At 46.4% G+C, this 19,940-nt stretch overlaps 1 protein-coding gene across 2 annotated transcripts in view; it reads right to left on the bottom strand.

The window, feature by feature from the left end:
* LOC149342737 (ADAMTS-like protein 5) overlaps positions 1-19,940 on the bottom strand; it is a 127,249-nt gene that overhangs the window by 40,775 nt on the left and 66,534 nt on the right. For both annotated transcript variants that reach the window (XM_089545202.1, XM_089545201.1), the window contains exon 2: positions 4,147-4,218. The gene's annotated coding sequence lies outside the window, so the exon portion shown is untranslated. The remainder of the gene's footprint in view (positions 1-4,146; positions 4,219-19,940) is intronic.

Below are 19,940 nucleotides of genomic sequence, written 5' to 3'. Positions count from 1 at the left end.
GAGTGGGTTGCAGTTTAACACGAGCCGTGATCGGTTGCGGCGATAGCGTCTGGCTGAAAGAAGAGGTTCAGCCAGACGCTATCGCCGCAGCCGATCACGCCTCGTGTCGAATGATGCTCCAACTCAGGGGCTTTCTATCGGACTGGTTTCGGCTGTTGGTGCGGTGTCTGTCTTTGTCGCCCTTTTAGCTGCGTTGTTTTCTGTCAGGCTACTGCAGTGCTGGCACTGGCTGCGTGCTTTGTAAATAATCTGTATACATCCCCTTTCTGTACATGCATAGCCTCGTGTAGTAAATATCATGTTGAAAAAAAAATGCGACAGTAGCGTAGTGCTTTCATGCAGTGGGCAGCGAAGCTGATAGTTCGCGCAGCCGCGGTTTTGAATCCCAATGGCAGGCATATTTATTTTATTTATTCATTTATGGTTTGGTCAGGGTCACCCAGAAGGTCAAGCTTCACGTACTCTCGATGAGCAGGTTACACCTCGTGAAGTAGTACTTCGCACACACACCCAAAAAATGGCAGGTTAGATTTCGCGCTTCTTTCTTTCTTGAATTCAGACGCTGACCATAAAGCATCGCGCATGCACCAGACATGGCTATAATTTGCCTGATTTGATGAGACTGAGGCCGCCGCGGTGGCTCAGTGGTTACGGCGCTCGGCTGCTGACCCGAGAGACGCGGGTTCGATCCCGGCCGCGGCGGTTGAATGTCTTTGGAGGAGAAATTCTAGAGGTCCGTGTGCTGTGCGATGTCAGTGCACGTTAAAGAACCCCTGGTGGTCGAAATATCCGGAGCCCTTCGCTACGGCGTCTTTCATAGCCTTAGTCGCTTTGGGACGTTAAACCCCATAAACCAAACCAAACCAAACCAAACCAAACCAAACCGATTTGATCAGACTTTAAGCTACCTTGCTGTTTGAAATGGCGTCTTGAGGTGCGCCGGAGCGCTGCGGGCGAAATACGATGACTTACACAAGTCTGTGGGATAAGGAAGCCAGTTGAAAAAAAAAAAAGTCTTTTTTTTTTGACGATGAAAAACTGTTCGAACTCATGGAACTCTGTGATGCGGAGCGTGCGTCCGTCCTTGACTGCACACCCAGCTTCGCTCATGAGCCGTGTGCAAATGAAGCCTTCAACTGGGCAACGCCCACTTGAGGGTCTCCAAGGCCGCACATGCTTATGCCAAAACCTACGGTAAAGAGCAACGGTGTCGGAGGTGAGATCTGCAACATAGCTGCCTCTGAAATGTTTATACAGGATTTCTACATCAATAGGAAATGCGAGCCAGTGCGGAAGAGTGTTGGACACGAATAGTAGACATTTTGTCGGAATATCAGGCAATATTAGACAAGAATATTTGACATCATTGCCTTGCAGTACACTTTTTTTTTTGTGGTTTCATACACGCACTCCCAGCTGACGTCTGACGGCAACACTCCTTGCTTACATAAGAAGTAAACGCTGGGAAAATCTGGCGTGCAAAGGCTGCTACAGAACTAGCAGACAAGATCCTATGTCGCCCTACAAGTGATAGTGACATGAGTAAACTGTCCCAACAGCACAGATTAGTGAAAGCAGGGCCTTCAGACCAGCTCCAGCGCTTTTATCAGTGAACTTGTTTCAGTTGTCGTTTGCTTAGTTCTGTAAATGACACCCTTTTTTTGGCCTGCATTCTCCTTCCTCCTATCTCGGTACTTCATCAAGGTTGAAGCTGGAAGTAAAGATGAATGAAAGAAAAAGCTGGAAATGTGTACGACAGATGAAGCCTGCAAGCCAATCTTCCCGGGCCAAGGGGCGTGCCTACGAGTTGTAGAAAAGGACCCAAAGCCATAGGTTTCTCCCGCTGCAAGTGACAGGCAACACATCACAGTAAGGTAGGCGGAGGCAGGGAAGCGTGCACATAATGTTTCCTTTGGTTTAGCGGGACTTCAGCAACGAGAATAAACTACACACAGTTAGCGTTGTCTACCCCAGTTGCGTTCCTAGAAACGGCAGCCATTTAGACGCACACAGCAAAGCGCTAGGGAGGGATATTAATCGGCAAAAACGCTATTTTGTAGGGATTTTCTTGAGGAGATCGCAGTATTTCGTGGAGGTCAGAAAGAGAGAGAAGTTGAGAACGCCGTCTGAGCATGATGCGTTCGTAGTCGGCTCGTAAACCATTTTAGATTAATAGAAGAAGTAAGTTGTAACGAAGAAGGAAATGCAGAAAGACACTGATAAAGTAGTACAGCCACCTAATTTTGGTGGCATGTTTTCTGCTTTATAATGATGCGGAATACTCTACTAAGCATGAATCACCATGTGGTATTCGCCTACGACCGCTAAATACTTTATAATCGAATTATTCTGTCAACAGCCGAACGGTGGCTGTGACGTCAAAGAGTGGTTACAGGACACGGGAAGTATGAAAAAACTGCAATATAATCGCAGCTTCATAGTTTTAATTCACTACAGTGCTGAAGCCAGCCTTCCTCAAAAGCTGGAATGACAATGTATGTAGAAGCATCGATTATATTGCAGTTTTCGTGCATCACGTGACCCATAACCTCTCTTTGACGTTACAGCCATCGTTCGGCTGTTTAGCGGTCGTAGGAGGGTACCACGTGGTAATAAGTGTATTTATAATGTCTTACATCTCATTAAAAAGAAGAAAACACGCACCCAAATGTTAGGTGTCGATACCCCTTTAACGACAAACACGTTTAACGTCTTTGTGGGGGCGTCTCACACGTGTGCGCTTACACATTGTACCGCCACCACCTCCTTCGTTTCGGATGACACAAGGAAACGAAAGACAGTGATGGAGTACGCCAGAAAGTCACATATCCGCGAACACAGAAACAAGCTGCAGCTTAGCTACGCAAGCCGACAAACATAGTCCGGCATGGCGCATGATACCTCACGCGGCGTATCCCCAGTGCCGTTTCTCTTGATAGAATCAACGAAGAAGAGATGCTGTTTCGTGTCGGCTTGAGTTTCGACGACCCAGCAAGGTTATTTGTATGACGTAATTGAAGCTCAGTAGAAAAAATTACTAGACGCTGAGGCAGCGTATGATCGAGTGTTAGCTGTAAGTTTTGTTTTTTGTTTTGCATGAACCGTTTTGATGCCAGCGTATATAGCATAAGAAGACAAATTGTTTGACACCACTTCGAATGTCCTGCGTCAAGTGGTTTGGTCGTAATAGATGTCTGAAGATCCAAGAAATTATGGTTTTGGAGGACAAAGGTTGTCGGTACGAAGCTGTATAGTATGCTAAGCTTTGTTTCGACTAGCAGTTTTATACTGCATAACACGCTAAATCGTTTGATACCACTTCGAATATTCTACGCCAATTACGTGGTTCACAATCTGCGTACTAGTGGTACCACTCAGTTGTCGAGTTCGGCTATTAGCACACCGGGGTATTTATAGGGAAACGAAGGTACACTGGCATATGCTTGAAAGCATATACCAGTATATTCCAGTATATACCAGCATATATGCTTGGTATATGCTGCACTTGGGTGCTGCTTATAAGCATACGTTGTAGCTTTGCGACCGGTTAGGTCACATGATATGGTACCATTGAATGGTGTCACTTGCTTTCGATGTGGGGTACCACATGGCACTTGGTGGGATGCCACCTGTTTACATATCATGGTGGCCATGTGGTCACGTGCTATGTATACACTTGCTATGCGACAAACGCCATTGCAGCCGCCTTTTTGAAACAGTGGCTTGGATTTCAGAATAACTCGACCTCGAGTAACGCGAGTAGTAGAGCCATCGTTCTAAAAAAAAGAAAAAAGCAGCAGGACGCACTGCCCTCCGTGCGCGTATCCACGTGCATTGCGAAACGTTTTTACACCTGCCGTCGTTCAATCAGCGCCAGACGTCCAACTGTGGCCCTACGTCGCTCGTCCCGATAACAGCATGTCACAGCTGACAATCAATTGTATAGCTTGGCCGACCAACTGCTTCATCGCCGTGATCCAGCTGCTAGGGACAGCTATGACGTCACGAGGTTTATTTCAAGGCTTTACTGGCTCTTTAGCTTGTCCAGCTTCTTTGCAACTGATCATATTTTCAAGCGAAATGGTCGTTAAAAACATTTCATTCCTTCTTTGTGATCGTATGCCGGCGCCGCCTGCGTGTTCTTACCTCAGGACGGGACGGGCCAATCACAAACCGAGAGGTGAGGGCGAACCATGGATCCGTCATGTTGCTCGCACCCTGCACAAAAGAAAAAAAAGAAGCGCATTTCGTATGCAGTCGTTACAGCTGAATTCGGCAGGCTTGCAAGGTAAGCGGTGAAAGTTTGCTAACCGAAGAATTCATAACAAGAGCATGAGCAGCGGGTGTGCATAAAACAATAAGGCAACAATCGCACTGTACTGATGAGAAGCGATTCAGCTCCCGTCCTGGGCGTATTTTTGATAAATATTTTGGTGGGCAGCGAACAACGCGGCGCAGTCAACGGTGGCTAACTTGAAATCGATACGTATCTTCACCGGCGAGCGTTGCAAAACGCAGAGGCAAGCGAGCCACGTGTTTCGGAAATAGCATACGCTATAGAGCATGGCTATGCAAATATGTTCAGACGCGGCGCCCACTGTCGTTTGGGGCTACCCCGCGCATCGAAAAGCGCAGTCTTGCCGTGTCCTACTTTTGACCCATCGTTCCTTTCGTTTCCTATTCATGTTCCTTTCTTCTCTGTCTCTTGCTTTTTCTTTCTTGCAATTCAGCCGCAGCAGTTTCGGTACTGTTAGCAATTCACGACCGAAACGCGCTTGCTTCTTCAGCTTTCAACAAATGTCTTGAGCTCAGATGCATTTTCATCAGCGTCTGAGCCGCGCTAAGCTGATTCGTGAGAAACAAGTAGATGATGCTCGAATAATTTAAAGAAGCGTTTTAGTTTCTACAGTTTAAAGCAGAGCCTGTTTATAAACTTTTCTTTTGTCTATTTACGTAGGTATATATTTCATATTCGTGTTTCGGCTCGCAACAGTGCGCCTAAAACATACTAATTACGGTAGATTAATACAAGCTGTCGTCTGCTAAAAAAGCAAAATCTCCTCTTTTCGCTGTATTGCTAGAATGCACGCAGGCCACCCTTTTAATTTTTCTCAGTGTCCTGCCACATAGACCGTCTTGCGCCGGAACAGTATGAGGAAAGGATGTCCACAAAGAATGGCTTTCAACGACAAGCCTCTGTCTATACTCTTCCAAAAGGCGATCCGTTCTTTTGCCGTCCGGCATACTTGTATCATTTAGGGATTCAGCACTCATTCTTAACAGCGCACTAAAATGTGCTACCGACTTAATTTTGTCGGTCGGCACGCTAGCACTGGTATTGTACAATCTTACAGGATATTTTCCTGATGTAATTACAGAATTGTTGTCATGGCTTTTCGAGATGCTAAAACCATAGAATTGCGGTAGCTCTTTATTCGCCGGCCTTGTAAATCGACTCGGGACTACAGTCCCTGCTTAATACTTTTGCGGTCCTTTGTGGGTACTTTACAGAAGCCTCATAATTGAGCCATGTAGACAGGAAACAGGTAGGCACTTAGACGTTAACGCTGCTGAAACGTTCGCGAAACAAGGGACGAAGCGTTACTGCATCTGTTGGAAAGAAGAGCAAAGAGCTACTCCGTCTGCTTTGCTGACTACATCCAATGATTTCTGTTTTTGAAGTATGTGTTTCTCAGAAAGCTGCGCCCGTGATTTCTTGTCCGTTCCAACGAATCTGTTCGCAAGTTCTCGGCCTATATCTGTGACCAAACTCAGAATTAATTTACGTAATTCAAAAACACATGAATAGCTCAGAAAGTGGTTCCAGCTAATTTAATATTAATTGGACGAAGTGGGAGCACACACGAACAGTTTAAAATGACTAGTGCAGAACATTTCATTCCTGCAGGCGATCGGGGGGAGCGGGCGGAAGCCGCGAACTTATTCTTTAAGGAGTGACGTCAGTAGCCGGCTTCATCCACATCAGCTGCGCGAAGGTGTGAAGCTCGATGGGTGGGGCTCCCGGTTCCCGCAAGTGATAAAATGAGTTTTATACGAAGCATAAGCATGGGAAGCAATTGCTATCGCTATCAGGTCATAACGATGACTACGGCCTGCGACAACCGGCGCTAAAACGAGCGACTATATATTTTTTTTATGTCGTCTCCGCTCGCCGTCTTCATGAATTTCGTGAAAGCGCCACTATACTGTCTTAACATTGAGCTATTCATGGTCAGTAACCCAGCCAAATTGGCGCCCGCAGCGAGTTACCTTGGGGCAAGCCCGCATTTCATTATCATCGTCATTTTAGTTCAACAAATGCACAAAGCATGCAGCTAATTGTTGAGCTAATAGCCAAAAGCAGTCTATAGGCCCACGCTTACAAATATAATCGGCAGTTTAAAAATGAGCGCGCGAAATATACGAAACAAACCTGCAGAACTTTGCGCAGAGTTTCGGAAACCGAACAAATGCCCGCTTCCTTCCAGGGATTGCCGCAACGCTTCTTGCTGGCTACGGAGGAGGATATCTGCTCTGTGCTCGCGTCTCTTTCTTTCCGAAAGCTCACGTTTGTACACTGGTGCGATGCGGGAAAACAAGCAGTCATTGCTATTTGGCGCTTAATCTCTTTCTTCCGCTTCCTCTGCTTAGTGCTTTCGGAGTTAATGACGAATGAGTCAGCTCATGAATCTCTCTATTGACCGCACATTTGTCGTATGCTATTCATGTACTTGCTAATTATTTAATGCGGCATTCTTAATCGCCTCTCACTGCATGGTGACTGCGCTGTTTGCATCTAATCAGGCATAGCTCAGGCGCTAATTTGCGTGGTCCTGCTCGCTGAGAAAATTTAACCTTTTTTGTTACGTGCGTTTCTTCCTCAAACAGCACCCAGTTTTTCCTATCAAGCTTGTGTGATGAAACGGCGATTGCGTGGCGCCTACAGGCGGGGCGAAATGTTAGTCCCGAGTGCGCTGGACGCTTTTCTTTGTTGCGATACGGCCGTAAGCCATAGGAAGGTGATTAATGCTGTCACTGCATCCCTGTGTGGCGTTCTGCTGCTTAAGAATGAAATTTTGCGAGCTTAAATGACAGTGACTGCTAGAAATAAAACGAAGCGTTTCTTATCGCTACGTGAAAAACCTGCGTCTACGCGGCTCCGCAGGAGGCAAGAGTCAATGTGCATCTCTACCTTGTATGGCGCATTGACCTGGGCTGCGTGCAATATTTTCTTTCGTTTGCGTATTAGATGCGCCCGCAGACGACATTAGAAGCATCTGTCCCGAAGTAACGAAAACTGAGGCTGCAGACTGAGCATTGAATGCACACTCTAAACAAAAATACGCATGTAAAGGGAGTAACCTGTCCTCTATCGCACTGCATTTTTTCCCCAGAAGGCAGCTTACACTACTTTTACTCATTTCTGCTTAGAGTGTACTTCTACCTGTCCGCTGCCTACTTCGGCGTACGAAGCTAGGGTCTAATAAGAGCTTATTAAAAGGGGAGATCGACAAATTCAATGAGAAGGCGCCCGCCGAGCCCCATTAAGACTGAAGCCATATGTTTTTGTCATGCTAAAGAAGCTTTGCCTGAGGGTGTCGCGTCCGTTAAGAATGAAATCGTGCTCATAAATGAGCGATTAAGAGACGTACGAAGGCACGAGGAAGTCATTAGAAGGGCCTGAGAACGCGCAAAATATCCAGAACTGAATGAAAGAAAGCTACCAGGCGACTGAGGAAGACGCAAGGAAAGGTAGGGGTGGCGAGCGACTACACTAACACTGTCCCTTTGGTCTTGAATGTTTCATCACAATGATTCAAGATAACAAAAACATCCGGCAATTAATTACACTCTTACAACATTGCAGCCCTGTACCTGTGTTGCCAAACAACTTTTGAATTACATGTTTTAAAGCTTCTGTTTTTTCTTGCTCCAGGTTATCAGGGGACACAAATTGATTTGACAAACCACAGTGTGCTGAACTTATTGCGTCAGTATCTATCTTTCTGCAAGAACCAAATTTCTGAAAGAACGGTCTGACATGGGCGTTTCTCGGTAGCAAAGGAAGCCATCACCGAAAAGAAATGTTTTTTTCCTCCCAAGACGTTAACTACACGCTTACGAGTGGTAACGAGAAGCTATAATGCGCTCTCTCCGCTCTCGCGGTTTTGCCTAATATTTTCCTCCTGAAACTCGTTTTCCTGCAGACGTTTTAGGAAAGCGCAGAGAGATTTGCCGGGATTCTCGTTGAAATACATGTCTGGTGTCCGACCGGTATTGTGACGTTCTCTTATGGCCGCTAAGCGCACCAATGTCGCCAGACCAGGAAATAAATCAAAAGTAAAATACCCGCCATGGTGGCGTAGTGTTTATGGCGTTTGGCTGCTGACTGCAAGGTCACGAAACCCTGTCTGAGTCGCAGCGACTGAATTTTGATGGAGCCAGAATAAAAATGTCGCCGGGTGCTGTGTGATGTCGGGAGTCCATTAAAGAACCTAGGGTATTCGATAACCCCGAGCTTCTTACATCGGCGATTCTTTTTCTCGGCCTTATTTCACACCCTCGTTCTTATCTGTTCTTCCCACGCGACTCCGCTCAGGTGTATGCATCGAGAGTGCGACAGTTACGGTGACTTTGTTTTCCTCAGGAAATAACACTGCAGCATTTGAATTTGCAAAGAGATAGTCCGATGCAGACGAATTCCCATTTTCAAACGGGGAGCGAAAAACGTACGCAGAGGGAAAGCAGACACCAGGAAGCAACGCTGCAATATATACGCGTACCTCTTTGTGTGCACATATATTGTAACTTGTCTCGTGGAATGAGCATATATACGGGACCCGCCGCAGTTGGTGAGTGGTTAGAGTGCTCGGCTACTGAGCCGGAGCATCCGGGTTCGAACCAGACCGCGGCGGCCGCGTTTCGATGGAGGCGAAACGCAAAGGCTCCCGTGTGCTGTGCGATGCGAGTGCATGGTAAAGGTCCCCAGGTAGTCTAAATTTTCTTTATTTCTTCTTTCAATCTCACCTTCCTCACATCCCTCACGGGGCAGTTAGGGTGTCCTCGGGGAAATGAGAGAGTTACCTGCGCCATTACGTGTCCTCAAGAACAACTATTACATATACGAGCGCACGCACGCACGCACGCACGCACGCACGCACGCACGCACGCACGCACGCACGCACGCACGCACGCACGCACGCACGCGCTACAAGTATGAAATAGCATGCAAGAGCTATTTGTCCAAGCCCACGCTTCTGCCTTACTTTCCATCAGTTTCATGTAGCCATTGTCGAAATATAAGCTGTTATTCATTATTCAAGCCTGGAAGACTAATGAAAGTGAAATGTCCTGAACCACTGCGCGGATCCTCGCTTGCAACAGCCAATATCGCACGAATGCAGTAGTGCTTTGGCCGCCCATTTCAGTAAACTTATTTGTAATGCAGTTCATGGGGACATTACAATAATAAGTAAAGTCATAAATAAGGCCGTGGTCATGTCTTGCTCTGCACAGAGCACTTAAAAGGCATAACCAGTGTGGCGATCCACTAGATATGAATGCGTCAGTGAATTATTAATGTCTGCATGCAGCCAACTAAATCTACCGATCAAGCAGGCAAACCGGAAAAGCCGACTCTTCTGTTTGTTGCGGCGGCACTTTCAATTATAGTTTCTTCTCTTTTTTGTTTCTCGCAGTAGCAGGAACGAGTCTGCTCACGGCTAAAAAAGAATACAAAAGAGGTACCAATGTAGAAATGACAGACAAAAGAAGAGAGAGAGAGTAAACGAGGGGTAGGTCGAACGCAAACCTCAGCGCCTTGCACCAGACGAACCCGATGTGTCGCGCTCGCTTTCCCAGAGTGTGACACGTGTCACCGTTATTGATTTCTGCCGGGTGCGTGAGATGGACTTGGGTGTGCCAAAAACGGCGGGCGTAAATGCGCTCGCGGACAGAAGGGGACAGAGAGCGCACGGTGGCGGGGCACGTATAAAGGCACGGACAAAAGAACGGGGTAGCGGCAAATGCTTAGGAGCGAGGCGAAAAGGGAAATAGAAGAAAGGCGAAAGTGAGAGCGAACTAGCTGCGTCGACGACGACGACACAGGAGGCTCCAAAAAGCTAATAACAACAACAACAACAACAGAAGCAGCAGCAGCAGCAGCAACAACAACAGCAACAACCACAAAGACAAAGACAACAGCAACTACAGCAACAACAACAAAGACAACAACGACAACAACAACAAAAACAACGACAACAACGGCAACAGTGACAACAACAACAACAATACAACGACGATGAACGCTGCAGTGAAGGAAAAAGTTAGCCGGATCGACACCTAGAGCGAAATAAAGCGGAAACTTCGCGGAAGGCGAAAGAAGTGGAAAGACGCGTGTGAATGCTATGCCCGAGGACTGAGTTTTAGTGCCACATCGGAAATGCGTTTTGAGAAACACATCGAGCGCCCCTGGACGTCCGTAAAGTGAAGGGGTGCAGTGGAGAGTGGCAGAGGGGGTAGTAGGGATGCGGGGGAGAGACGTGCGGCATTTGCGCGCCTCGTGGGAGCAGCGCATCGGAGCTAGCAAATTACATTTGTCACTCGGATGCCGTCGTCCTGCCTGTATATATACAGGACGGGAGTTTGAGAGTGCCAAAGCTTCCGTTCCTGCAAATGTATAGGCATTTCTGGCGCCGTTTTGGCTCTTTCACAGCTGTCGGAGCTCGCAACGCCGTGAAGTCGCGGCTGCGTGCTTGTAGACGTGGCGAAAATGCTTGTCGCGCCATTGTTGTCATTCAGCATCCTCGGCTACATAGCCCGCTTGCAAGTCCGTTCGTGTCATGCGTTCGGTGGAATCACTGAAAAATGCCTGTGGCGATCGAATCGTTGCAAAATTCTCGTCGCGACCGCCATAAACGACATTCGCAATACCAAAAGCTTTCTGACCCTTCAACTCGCGAACATCCCGAATACGCCGGTTTTTAAGTCTTATTAATTTAATTTTCTCCAGCATTTCACGAAGATTGTGCTGCAGTAAATAAGTTTTTGTTTACTTCCTTCTTTCTCTTCGAGAGCTGTTCAAGTGCCATCGTTGCCGACGGGACCCACAGGTCGACCCAGCGAGGAATAAAATGACAACAAAAACAACTGCTGTAATATACAGGACGCGGTCCGTAAGTGCGAGCTGCTTCCGAAGGAGCCGACTTGGGCAACATGAATTCGATTGCGTCACTACAGAACCGTTCTTTTGAGAGGGTGCCGAGTGCACTGTGTCGGCGTGCACGAAACGCCTGTAGGAGTCGCGGGCACTCGAGACTGGACAGAACAAGTGCCATTCTTCTTCCAGCTCAGGAGTCTGGGCGAATGGAAAAAAGAAGCAAGTAATTAATGACACGAGAGCTGGATCTCGACTGCACGGAGTAAGAAGAGGATCAGGCGAAAAAGGATATAACAAATGGAAATGAAACGTCCGACTAAAGAGGAGACCAAGGGAGGAAGGAAGCTTGAGAGATGTTCCGCAGTGGTAATGAAAGAAGACAGCATTGGGAGTGCCGGCCACGAACCCCTCTCCCGCGTTGCGGCGCATGGCCCGGACTGTCTGAATTCATTAGTCTTACCGAAAGCGGCCTCTGCAGGCCATTGGGCCAACGTGGAGGAGCACCGGGCAGAGAAAGAGCGCCCCGTAGACGCAGAGTATGCACGGCCATGCTTGCCGCCAATGATTTGCGGCCTCTTGTACACCTTCTGACATGGCATGATGGTTCTTGCGTACGCGTGTAGGCGGGGCAAGTGTTCAAGTTGCGCCATCTTTCTTGCGCCATTACGACCACCGCAGCTTTGATAATCACGCGGCGAATAAGCTGCCAAGAGCTGCAGGAGCCGCAGGGGACGGGGGTGATCGCGTTAATGGAAGCAGCTAGCAGTTATGCTTGTACACCAGCGTCTGCAGCCTTCATTGGTATGCTAGAGTCATCTGGGAGAGTTCTTGAAGCCTTCAGGTCGCATGGATGTTCCTGGTTAGCAAGCGCTTCTGAGAAGAGGTTTGCGCTGCGGTTTGAGTAGTGAACCTCTGGTGACAAGTGAAAGAGAACTCTTATTGTAAAAATATGCTAAGAAAGAAATAAGGCCTTCGGGACGAGTGATTGAATGCAGCATTAAGTAGCCCTATGTGGCCGCCTAGAATACAAAAGTATAAGGAAGCTGTCGCGAGCTGACGGTGCTCAAACCAGACTTGGAATAAAAAAAATTTGGCCGAACTCACGAAACAGGAGGCACCCCACCTACCGAATACTCGCAAAGGTGAAACGTAAGGTAAGTTTGTTTTTCGATCATCTTAGTTCCAGCCCGTAATAGATAACGCACAAGCCGCGTACGAAGACGGTCTATCGTCCGAGATCGGTGTAGTAGATCGCTCCTCAAAGATTAGATAGTTACCGTAAAAACTGGGTAAGATGAATTCTGTGTAAACTTTTGATTGTAAAGTTAATTAGATTGCAGTCCGAGAATTAGTTTCAGCTTTCCTAACCTTTTCGTATAGACGAAGGAGCTCTTCGGCATAGAGGTCTACTTCAGATATAAACGATAAATGCCAAAAAAATCAGGTTTGCAGCGCAGGAACGAATATAAATTGGGTAGTTACAGCGTTCTGCAGATATCAGGTGGGAGTCCGAAATTTAAAAGATAAACTCCAAGCTGACAACTACTGCACTTATGCGAAATAATGTGATCATCTCTGATTTAAAGGGCACAGTGGGAGGCAGAAATGACCACTACACTGAATCTTTCCCCCATACGAACAATCATTGCATAATTTTTGTGAAGCTCAAAGAACTTTACTTATACACGCTTCATAAGCGTCATATTGCGGCATCGCCTCCCTCCCCTTCGAACGTACAAGCCACTCTCATTGAAAAGTCACGGGCTGGTTGACTGTAGAAGAATCGCGCAAGTAGCTTGAAGCAACTAGCGAAGATTTTGTAAGACTGCTTTTCCAAAAATTTCTAGCGTGCAATTTAATGTGATAAAACAATTATGAGTGTGTTTTTTAGGGTTCAGTTACGACACATATATAAACGAAATCACTTGCTTTCGCCTTTAGTAGCCTGGAGAAGTCTATGCGGGCGTGGGAAATAATTATGCGCTAAGCCGGTGCGGCTATAACTATAGCCGAAGGTTCAAACCGCCATCGATAACGCCGGATGGCGCTGGTTTCTAACGCTTCGTATACAATGACATGTCATTCGCATCGGTTTGGTTTGGTTTATGGGGTTTAACGTCCCAAAGCAACTCAGGCTATGAGGAACGCCGTAGTGGAGGGTTCCTGTAATTTCGACCACCTGGGGTTCTTTAACGTGCACTGACATCGCACAGCACACGGGCCTCTAGAATTTCGTCTTCATCGAGATTCAGCTGCCGCGGCCGGTATCGAACCAGCGTCTTTCGGGCAAGTAAACGAGCGCCGTAACCACTGAGCCACCGCGGCGGGTAATGTGAAAATGCTGGTACATTATAACGACCGCAAGCAAATTGTGCATGTGTCTTGCCTCGAGGTCATTCTCTGACCTAATTTATCTCGGTCGTTTTCCGTCCCGTGGTTTTAAGTATACACCGTTAAATGCCTTCCTTCGTTTTTGGTCTGGTTTATTGTTTAAGGGGGTTTAACGTCCCAAATCGACTCAGGCTATGGGGGGCGCCTTAGTGAAGCGCTCCGGAAATTTCGACCGCCTGGGTTCTTTAACGTGCACTGATATCGCACAGTACACGGGCCTCAAAATACACAGTTGATGACGGTTCACTTCGCACAGAGCGATAAACAGACACGGACACAGCGCCCGTCCTGTTTGTCTCCCTGTGTCCGTGTCTGTTTAGCGCTATGTGGCAACTGCACAACCACTTTGTTTTCTCGATGATTTTATTCCCCCTGTTCTGCCTTGCGCTACCATAAATCAAACAGCCCGTGTTCAGACCCGTACATTGTCCGCCTTTCCTTAGTCTCTTTTTTTTTCGAAACGAACCGATTCTCTTGACAGATTAAAATACATTCCTTAAATATGCATAGAGCATGCTTTTTGAAAAGCCAGGCAAAGATACGCATGAATAAAATAGGAGGCAACTTGTCGAAGCCATGAGCGTTTTCGGCGGAGATTTTACCCCCCCCCCCCCCCCCCCCCCCCCCCCCCCCCCCCTCGGCCTTCCTCCATCTGTGCAAACTGTCTTGTGCAACATGAACCGACCTTCAATAATAGAACGGGAATAGGTACTGCGTCTGCGTGCATTTGGCTGCTCCATGGCAACGGTCAAGACACACGTGCCTACATCGGGGCGCGACATGGGAACCAGGTGCTCGCGCTGCTGAACGCTCGAAGCTCTCATGGCATTCACGAAGGCCTTCCACGTGGAATTCGTGGAAAGAAGGAGAACTTTAATGTAGACAAATACAATCTTCAGCTGCCTTCTCCGGTTTTCTGTCGCCCCATCACACCCTTTAAAAGGGAGAGCCAAATCTGCTATGTTTATCCTATGTTACTACGTTCACCGTGTGTTCAGGGACAAAAAAAAGAGACCTAGAAACGAAAGAAGTGTCAACGCAGTGAGGTGGGGGTTCCAGATAAGGGGGGAACATGTTATGAATGTTCTCACGTAACTGTCATTATGAGAATGTAAACACGAGCAAGACACAGGTAAGTAAACAAAAAATAAGAATCTTTGGTGATGGTGGCCTAATAACAGCTCGGTTTATGTTAAATTGCGACAAACGTGGATTAATGTGTACATGACAATTGACTGCTTGATTATTTGGCTTACATGCAACCCTCATCAATGACCGCACTCTTTGGTACCAGCCTTTTTCCATTTTTACTCTCCTATTCCCTCCCCAAGGCAGAGTAGCATGCCAGCGAATAAACACGCCGGCTAAAATCTCTGTTTTCATTAAAAAGCTCTCTATCTCTCTGGCTTACATGGATAAAAATTTTCCTATTTTCGCAATCTTAACTCCGCAGTTCCTTTGACGCTTCACTTTCGAACTACAGGAAATTCATGTATCGAATATTTTGCCTCAGAGGCGTACTGGAAGAAGAAAAGTAGTGAAGTTAATAACCCTAACGGTTTTCATTATAAACGTATACCCAAGCGTTCCCAGGTGTCCTGGAATGTCATCTAGATATAGAACAGATAATTTTGTATTTCACTCATGTTTTACTATTTTTTCGTTCGAAACATAAACACTTGCAGTCCGTTGAAGCTCACCAAAACGTGGTGAGCTGCGCACTGAAGACCATGGACATCAACGAAGCGATTGGCAACCCTAACGACTTGTCATTTATTTGACGAGATGTGCACAGGCTCTGCTGCGAGTCGTTTTTGTTAAGCGCTTTGTCCGCCGCGCCTCCTTCGTCTCTTTGCACCTCCCGTTCGTTTATTCCTTCCCTCAACTTCTTCGTCTCGAACCACTCCCCTTTTACTATTGGCGACTTTATCTGGCGCCGAAGGCAAACCCTTTCCGTGGCACCTCCACCGGGGGCTGACTTTTATGAAGTCTCGCGGGAGTCGTAAAAATTTCGCGGGCAATTTACAGCGGCGGAAGAGCGGACCTACCGTTTGTTCGGCGCCTCCGAAAAGGCCGCTATGCTTCGGAACGACCAGGAACGAAAGACGCGGGTACTCGCTGAGTATTTGCGGGGGCGCCTTAAAGTAGTGGGAGTAGGTGGAGATTTTCCTTCTTCATTATCGTTTTATTTTATTGCTTACAGAAAGTGTGGCGGTAATGTTTGGCACGACTTTGATATCGTTCTGTCGGTATTTGTGTGGTGCATGTATTGTGCCCACCATTGCAGATATGAACCGTACGTGCCAAAAACGAAGTATTGTGGACAGGTACGGTGTTCTGTTGGAGGCCACCCTATTCCGGCATTCGTTCATTATTGGGGCACCCATGGCCTCAGGACGTGCTCCCGTTGTATCTACCGTCGGCTTCCGGGAAGGTATATTATCTTCGTGACGTCTTTCTCCGAATAAAACAAAAAACAGCAAAATAGCAATCGGTTCTTTCAACCAGCGTTATATACGAGGAATGAAACTGCTTTAGAACTGAAAGGAAATATCGATGTACCATGCTTCACTTGCCGAAAGGTTTTGGTTTGAGCGTTTCTCCACGGATACCTTTCATAGATATTGCCATCCTTGCTTATATATATATATTTGCGGTTAATCAGAAACGAAGCTTACGTATTATAATCTTTTCAACGCTCGGTTCTTCCCATGGTCGGAAAGAAAATAATTAATCAAACATAAAAAGAATAAAAAACAAGAATATAAGGCCAAAAATGATGTGAACGAAAACAAAAAGGCGATATTTCTGCGTCTATCGTTTAATATACCGGCGGCTGTAGCCTCCCCAGTCATGAAACAGCGTGAAACGATCTTTGTGGTGCACCATGACAAAGTGCCTAGAAGACTGGTGCACTTTTATGGCCTCTTATGCTGGCCACTATAGCCACCAAGCTCGGTCCTGCAGCCGTGAGTACCGGCTTATATCTGTTCTCTTTTGAATTTTTTTCCCGCTTTTTTTTTGTAGCATCAGGGTTTCCCGTTAAACGAAGGAACAAAGCCGGCAAATCAAAGCGCCGGGGAAGAAAGCCTGACGTAAGGTTTCGTCACTGCGCCGCGGCCAGTATAACGACGAAGCTGACATATTTAGATTCTTTATACGCTCTCCTTGCATAAATGCCACCGACGAGACGTGATTCCACGGTTTACGATTGATATGCTTCAGTGAAGAAGCAGTTGCCTGGTAGGCGTTCCTGTCTTATGGTTACGCCATCGAGTTGGGTGTTCCAGACAAATTAACGGACACGAAATGCATTTTCTCTGTAACAGATTGCGACAGGCTGTTATTTCTCGCTCATTCGTACATGTATAACTCCCTTGCAAAATATAGCACGGATTTTGTTCTAAAAGCCTCTTTTGAAGCTCTAATACGCTCCTTTGAACATCTTTTTCTTATTTCTGTAGTGGAGTAGCACGCCTTACCGTGTTGCAAATCTATAAAAAGTTGAAAGGAGCGCAGAAAGCGGTTATGAAACAACAATGAGCACTCACTGAGGCAATGAAATAAAGGGCAGAGCTGAATCACGCGCGATATGACATTTCAAGAAGGAATAAGGGTCAGTCCCTGTGTTTGTAATAAGGAGTTTACCAAAGCTCACTTAATGAACGTATGGGGCAAGCTGAATACTCGAACCAATACACCAGAATTTTGACAAGAAAAAAAATAAAAAGGTTAAAATTGCATCCACCGACCACCTTATTAATGGTTCAAAGCGCACGCGTATACAGGCGGATGGAGTTAATGTGTGTTGAAGGGGTTGTTTTGAATGCCCGCGCCGAAGTCTTCGAAGCAGTTCAGAAAGATGGAGTACAATCGTCTTTATCCTGGTGCCAATTCCTGCAGCATGTGGGCTTATTCGAAAATTTAGCGTTGTTTTTAATCTTACCTGAATAGCAAAATCAGGGAAAAATAATCCAAAAGCAGAATCGGAGATTTTAACAAGTTGTTGGTGCTATACCAACATTAGCGACTTAAGGTCCAGAATAAGAGCGGGAAGGAAGCGGAACTTGCGAATAATGAACGTCTTTCGGATATTCACGTCTCATGTTTGCCACCCGTTCTTTTGAAAATGCATTGATTTTTGATGTTCCGGGCAGGCAATATTCAATTTTTTTTTACCTTTTCAGTAGGAATGCTTTTTTTTGTTTTGTTTGACGATACGTTCGTCCAGCACACAGCACAGTTAATGCATGTAAACGGGCGCAAAAGTCACGCAGACACTCTATCTACGAACTATTTTTCATCTGCCATATAAAACAGCGCTAGGACTAATAATGCTGCTTCATCATTATTTACCGGTCGCTCCGTCGATGCATTCAGCAAGGAACGTCTGCTTAATGAGCGAAATGAATGGAGATAGCAGAGAACGCGACCAATACTTTATTTTTATTTGCAGTGTTACTTAATTAACAGCGGATATTTATATAAAGGCTGCACACGTGCTTTGCGCTCACGGTGTACAGACATAGCGGGCGCAGAGAGAGAGAGCTCGAAGTGCGTAAAATGTACGCAGTGCGTGTGGTGTGTGCACCCGACTCCCATTTTTCTTTCGTCCTTTTTTTTGCCTTTGATTCTACTTTCTACGCCTTCTAGGATGGAAAGTCGCTTCCTCTCAATAACAGCAGAAGGGTGCGCGTATCACTAACCGAACCCCAAACGTAACGTCAACCCGAACATTTTAAGTCTAGTGTTCGTTTCGCTTCTGCCAGAGACAACGACTCATTTCAGTTCTCTTTGCCAGAAACGAAACGTGACGTGACGCGATATGAGGAAAAATGGTCACTGTGCTGCTAGTGGGAAACACATATGCGTGTATGCACTTAGCAGCTGAATGCGATTTCGGCTTCTTTACGTTTGGAAGGCGAAAAAGAAAGCAAAGTGGGAGAGAAGTAAAACCAATAAAGACCCTGCGTGAGAATACAATAAAAAAACCTTTAAGAAAAAAGTTCGAGAGACAGCAGACTAAAACATGACTCCTCTCCTAACCTTTCTATTTTCACTATGCAGGTAATCTCACGTAGAACTCGGCATACCGAGAGGTTTCGCGATTTTAGGCCCGGTGTCACGAAGTGCATTAAAACGTGTATTCGCGCCGTTTTGAAACCATTTTCCGCGTGCGGAGACCATTTGCATGCAAGTCACGAACACTCTGTCGTGCAGGGGACTCGTTTCCGCGTTTCCGGAACCACGCCGTTGCTGAGGCCCCTAGTGTTCTCTGGCGCAAAACAGAATCGTAATCAACAAAATTTCTATCGCAAACATAGCTGCTGGAAGGCAAACTGCGATAAGCGACAAACGTGGCGTTAATCAATGTGTCAGTTCTGTTCCAATTTTCCTCCATGAACGTATCAAGCTTTGCTTCGGCTGTAGTGAACAAAGACAGCACCGACGAGGCAATAATAATAACAAAAAAAACTGCAGCCGAACGTAAGACGATTTACGTTTGATCAGCCCATGTTTTATAACTTCCGCTGACTAAGCCTCCTATTTTTTATTCTTATTTTATTAAACTCTTCTTCTGCACCTGCTCACTAAGCTCTTCGGAACATGGCGTCAGAACTTGAAACTACAAAGCGCTTTATTGCTCTCGCTCCAAGGCAGAATCCTTTAATTCTCTCTTGTCAGCCATCCAAGGCAGCGACCAGTGACCGGAGCCAACAGTGTGTTCAGACGACCATCTGTACCTGCAAGCACTGATGGGCGCACAAGTAAATGAAGCGTGTAGCAGGCGGAAATTAAGTGCTTAATTGGACAATATCTCAGGACATGGGTTCCGTCTGTTCTTTTTTTTCCCCTTAAAGGTACGATGCGAATTCACAGAGTGGTGGTCAGTAACCCCGTTTTCTTGGATTAGTTCTTGCGAGGAAAAAGAAATCTAACCTCGCTTAGCGTAGAAAGAGAGAGAATGATTTTATTCGAAGGATCGTGACCTCTACCGCCCAAGAGCAAAAAAATGTCACACGCGACATGCCCAATTTCTAGCATGTGTCTATACCAGAACGACTACATATAGCACGTGCATGCATCTGGGCCAAATGCATCGCTTTTCATAACGTACAGAGGGCAAAACGCATGTCTAGAACAAGCTCTGAGCATGTTCCGGGCGTAACACGCGATAACTAGCGATAAGACTTGGTTAAAAATGGTCTCGATATAAACATGTGCAGCTAAACTCATAGAATTTCATCGTCATTTTTTGCCTTCTTGGTCGCAGTGGCTTTGGGAGCTCCGGAACACACAGTTTGGTTGTTCTAGGCATGTGTTTTGACCTCTGTACGTAGACGCCTGCAATGCGGGATATTTCTATAGCGGAAATTTCTAGCGGCGCATC

Source organism: Amblyomma mixtum, chromosome 5, assembly GCF_055824585.1.
Source record: "Amblyomma mixtum isolate Tamu chromosome 5, ASM5582458v1, whole genome shotgun sequence".
Classification (NCBI taxonomy): domain Eukaryota; kingdom Metazoa; phylum Arthropoda; class Arachnida; order Ixodida; family Ixodidae; genus Amblyomma; species Amblyomma mixtum.
The sequence above is the reverse complement of the archived record's forward strand: the minus strand, read 5'-3'. Positions and strand labels throughout refer to the sequence as shown.